At 42.6% G+C, this 5,510-nt stretch overlaps 1 long non-coding RNA gene across 1 annotated transcript in view; it reads right to left on the bottom strand.

The window, feature by feature from the left end:
* Nucleotides 1-5,510, bottom strand: part of LOC126507836 (uncharacterized) — a 177,673-nt gene that overhangs the window by 68,740 nt on the left and 103,423 nt on the right. The window lies entirely within an intron of this gene.

Genomic DNA, 5,510 nt, shown 5'->3' with positions numbered 1-5,510 from the left:
GTCTCGGTCTGCATTCTGTGATGTAAGTCCTGTCACTCTGTCCTTGTTTCACACGAACATTAATTTTGGACCTTGAGAAATAAAAACACTTAGCATTTAGGGTTCCCCCCCCCTTCACTGGGTGATACCAAGAGCACAGTTCAGAAAACCACACATGACTACCAGAGATTGGAGCACGTGACTTCCTGTTCCTCTGAAGTGTTGTCTGTATGCTGCTTCCAAACTTCAGAGGTTTGAAACATATAATCTCAGGGGTCCCTTGTTACTTGTAATTATTCCTAACTCAATATTTTCAGTACCCACAGCACTATGCATTATTGGAGGAGGAGGCGGCTTATTTGTCCTGGCTGCCCAGAACCAAAATAACCACAACAGAAACTACATTAATTAAAACACTGGTTGGCCCATTAGCTCTAGCTTCTTATTGACTAGCTCTTGCATCTTAATTTAACCCATTTCCATTAATCTGTATATCACCACGAGGTCGTGGCCTACCAGCAAAGTTTCAGCACATCTACCTCCAGCTGCAGATCCATGGCATCTCCCTGACTCTGCCCTTCTTTCTCCCAGCATTCAGTCCATTCCTCCCCACCTACCTATGTTCTGCCCTATCAACAGGCCAAGGCAGTTTCTTTATTCATTAATGGTAATCACAGCACACAGAGGGGACTCCCACATCAATACATGATAAAAAGGTGTGTCTAAAGGAAGAAAAATTAAGAGGATAATAGGTGAAAGGCTCCAGCGAGAATGTCCCCATCTGGTGGACTCACTTTAAGGCTAAACATGTAACTCAGTAGCAGGGAGCTAAAGCAGCATGGGGTGGGAGCAGGTGGAACAGAGGGGAGGGAGGTGAGGACGACTTGTGCATTCCCAGAACAACACAAACAAGGAACAGAAAAGAACAAGAACAGAACAAAATAATGCAAACAGGCTGATGTTCTAATTTTAGACTGTGATGCCCCCCTCTCCCCACATCCCAGGATTGGCAACCAGTACTTTACAGTTGGGGTCTTCTTTTGTTGGGTTCCCTGTAAGTATACATTTACTGAATCCCGAAGTCACATTTTGAAAGATCACATGACTTATTAAGCAACAGATTTATGTATCTAAAGGAGTCTTCAACTCAAAATGAGAACCAAATCTATACATATCTAAGAAAGAAATTACCTTTCTCATGAAATTCACTTATTTGTTATGCATTTATTGGCTTTTTCAAGACAGGGCTTCTCTGTGTAGCCCTGGCTGTTCTGGAACTTGCTCTATAGATCAGGCTTGCCTTAAACTCAGATAACCACCTGCCTCCCTATGAAATTTTAAATTAGGAAAACTTGGCTAGGCGTCAGCACTGCAAACTATAAGAACAATATAGTTTATGCTAGTTATACTGTTTTTTTAACCTATGGTTAACACAGAAAAAATATAACAGTCCTTTTGAAACATTTTACACAGAGAGAATTTGAGAAGTTCATTTAAAAGCTTGTATACTTAGAGTAGAATGTTATATGTCATTATGTTTGAAAATTCATCCTAAGATTTGTTTATGAACTTCTTCACTCCTTTATTAACCAAGGGCAAATATAAAATAATGGACAGTACATGACAAACACAAAAGCTGTTACCTGGGAAATTCTCACTTATGCAGCTAAGAGCTGCAACACTAAACCCCAGAGGAAGAAAATAGCAGTTAACAGACCTAGACCTGATTCCACAGTCCTGATTCCACGGTCACACATGATCTTCTTGCAGAAGTCTCTTTCACCATCAAAGTCCTCCCTGCCATGACCTTAGGTGGCTCCAGTGCAATTGCTCCCCATTCACACGCAATCCTGGTCACCCTAACAGCCAGAGGAGGGACAGACACCTGCTTCAGGCAGTTGTCCATGAGTAGTCAGATTCTCACCTTTAACTGTGAGTGAAGAGACCCAGAGACTGACCACTGAGGAGCAGACACCCATTTAAATGTTCACAGCATTATCTTGGCGGATATGACTTACCTGTGATTCTGATCTAAGACGATTGAGAAGAACCAAGAAATGCCACCAGTTTCATTCCACTGTAATGGGCAGTCCTTGTGGTTTGAATAAGAATGGCCCCATAGGTGCACATATTTGAATGCTTTGTCATCAGAGAGTGGTGCTACTTGACAGGGATTAGGAGGTGTAGCCTTGTTGGAGGAAGTGTATCACTGGGGGTGGGCTTTGGGGTTTCAAAAGCTCAAGCCAGGCCCAGTGTCTCTCTTCCTGCTGCTTGTGGATCCAAACCTAAATGTAAAATTCTCTGCTATTCTCTTGCACCATGTCTGCTTGTCTTATTAGGTACTGCGTACTTCTGTCTTATTAGGGTTTTTATTGCTACAAAGAGACACCATTTCCACAGAAACTCTTATAAAGGAAAGCATTTAATTGAGGGGCAGTTGAAAGTCTAGTCACACAGTTTAGAGATTTAGTCCATTATTGCCATGGCGGGAAGCATGACGGCATGCAAGTGGACATGGTGTTGACGCCATGCAGGTGGACATAGTGTTGGAGAGGTAACTGAGAAAGCTACATCTGGATCCACAGGCAGCAGGAAGAGACAGTGAGCCACGAGGCCTGGCTTGAACTTCTGAAACCTCAAAGTCCACCCCCCAGGGACACACTTTCTCCGACTCGGTCACACCTCCAATAATGCCACTCCCTATGAGTCTATGGGCACCATTTTCATTCAGACCACTGCAGGTGTCAAGCTCCCCTGTCGTGATAACAATGAATTAGACCTCTGAAACTCTGAGCAAACCCCAGTTAAATGCTTTCTTTTATACAAATTACAATGCTCATGGTTGTCTCTTCACAGCATTAGAACAGTAACTAAGTCCTCTCAGATCTGCAGGTGTGGTTCCCTCTGCAGAAAATGACACTTTCCCTTCTCACTGCCTCTAAGTCTGGCAGATTTTTATAGTATGTTAAGGCATGGATCCTCCTGCATTTTAAGTATAGAATATTTGCCCATTTCCCATGGAACTGGAACCATCTGCAGGGGGAGAGACTGTGTCTTTTTTGATGTAGGTGGGTCATCTGTCTATGTGTTACTTTCATTGGCCTTTTAATAGGGCAGAAAATTAGATGGGCAGATTAGGCAGAACAGAATGCTGGGAAAAAGGCAAATGAGGCAGACACCATGCCTCTCCTCTCTGAGATGGACGCCTGTTAGACTCATCCCGGTAAGCCACAGTCAAGTGGTGATACAGATTATTAGAAATGGGTTGAATCAACATATAAGAGCTAGCCAATAAGAGGTTAAAACTAATGGGCCAGGTAGTGTTTAAAAGAATAGTTTCCATGTTATTACTTCCAGGGCTAAGCTAGCCGTGTGGGAACCGGGCGGGATGAAAAGCAGGCCTGCTTGCCTCCTCACTACATCTTTTTACCAGCATTGCTTTAGAATCTGAAGATAGTTATAAACAGAAGGCTCTCAGAATTCCTTATTGAAAGGCAGAGATGGCTCAATCTAAAGGTGCATGCAGCCAAGTGTGATGATTTGAGCAATCCCCAGGACCCACAGGATAGAAGGGAAGAACTAACTCCTTTGGTTGTCCTCTGATCTCCATACACACGGTGGCACATGCATGTGTAGGTGTACAAACACACACGTTAAATAAATGTAATAAATTCTTTACTGATTAAATTCATGAGTAATATCACAGCACGTATTTTAGTGACCAATTGGCTTTATTCCTATGGCCTGAAACAGACTTTGAGACTAAAGCTTGGGCTTTTGTTTGTTTGTTTAGCTGGCTGGTTGGGTTTTGTTTGTTTGTTTTGATACTAAGTAAACTAGTTGATACCCAAGCAGACCTTTAACGTGGTGCTGAAGAGTCCAGGGCCTGGAGCCAAGCTGACTCCAGTCTATAACTAAGTTCATCCCCTTCCCTGACTGTGCTCTGAAACCCTTCAAAGTCACAATTCCCTTCTCTGTCAAATGGAACCAATAACACAGAACTCAGCTTTACAGAGCAATGGCTAGCAGGAGGAAACAAAATGTGGTTGCACGACTCCTGTCCTATGGAAAGACAGGGACTTGCCACTGTGATTTCTTAGAACCATTTGTCGATTCTGTGTTACTTCTGTCCAGCTGGTCCTGAGGCTATTCACATGACGTCAGCAGAACTATCCAGGACAGGAAGAAGTGGTTGCAGTAAGAGACCTGCTTGGAGAGTTAGAAGTGCTAAGATTACCCAGCCTGGTTAATCTCCCAAGTGGCACAAGTAGACGATAATGACTCTTTAATAACTGGCTGATATTTGGCAAAACTTTCTAAGTTACTCGGTGTAGGCATTCCAAAATAAAATATAAGCTCAAGTCAGTAATGGTGCCAAAGAGACACCAGGTTGGAAAGTCTTCAGGGATGTCTACCGTAAAGTCCATCCCACAGGCAGACAAGATGACTCAGTGGGCAAAGTCACATGCTAGAAGGCGAATGACCTGAGATCAGTTCCTGGGACCCACATGGTAGAGGGGGAGAACTAGCTGCAGAAGGTTATCTTCTGTCTTCTACACGTGTGTCCTGGCATATGTGCTTACATGCACGCACACACACACACCAAATGTAACTGTCTACAAAGCACCTTCTTGACTGATGTTAGTGAATTAAAGCAATTCCAGGCTTGATCTCAGGACTCCATTTTGCACGTGAACTGAAATCTATTTAAACAGTATTGTTACCTGAACATCAGTCTTTAATAAATATCTCACTGGGTGGTGGAGGTGCAGGCCTTTAATCCCAGCACTCAGAAGGCAGAAGGAGGCAAATTTCTGTGAGTTCAAGGCCAGCCTGATCTACAGAGTGAGTTCAGAGACAATAAGGACTGTTATATAGAGAAACCCTGTTTCAAAAAAAAAAAAAAACAAGCAAATAAATAAATAAAAATCTCCCATATCTCCCATCTAAACAAGTTCAGTTGGTACATGAAAAAGTCATAACCCAAAGGTTATTTGTGACAGGGTAAAAAAATTTGAATGGATTTATTTCATCACCACCCCTTTAGCGACCATGGCACAATCCTTGCCATTCTGAAACAGTTACATGCCAGGAACCATCCTATTTATGGGGCTTATAGAGATTAAAAAAAAAGCAATGTTCAAAGGATATAAATAAACAGTAACCACACAGCCATTTATACTTAGAAACTTGGTGTTTTGAAAAAGAAAAAAATAGGATGTTATGCAAGAGAACATTAAGGAGGTCTTAGATTAGATATTGTAGTATTCATCATTTTCAGTTAGATTACAGAATTAGCAGAAGTTGGGGGATGATGAAGAAGCAAAGGTTGCAAGAAAAGAATTCTGAGCAGAGAAGATAAGAAGCATGACAGAAGCCGGCCGCCCCTTCAGCTGGGTGAGGCTCAGGGCGGAACATGCCACCTGAAGAGGAAACAGGACCAGAGAGTTCTGTAGACGCGATGCAATCTACTTTCAGTCACTTGCTATATTGACAGACTGTGGACGATTAGGTGAGTTGGGCTAACCTCC

Source organism: Alexandromys fortis, unplaced genomic scaffold (genome assembly GCF_014885135.2).
Source record: "Alexandromys fortis isolate MF-2015 unplaced genomic scaffold, M_Fortis_MF-2015_v1.1 scaffold_54, whole genome shotgun sequence".
NCBI lineage: Eukaryota > Metazoa > Chordata > Mammalia > Rodentia > Cricetidae > Alexandromys > Alexandromys fortis.
The sequence above is the reverse complement of the archived record's forward strand: the minus strand, read 5'-3'. Positions and strand labels throughout refer to the sequence as shown.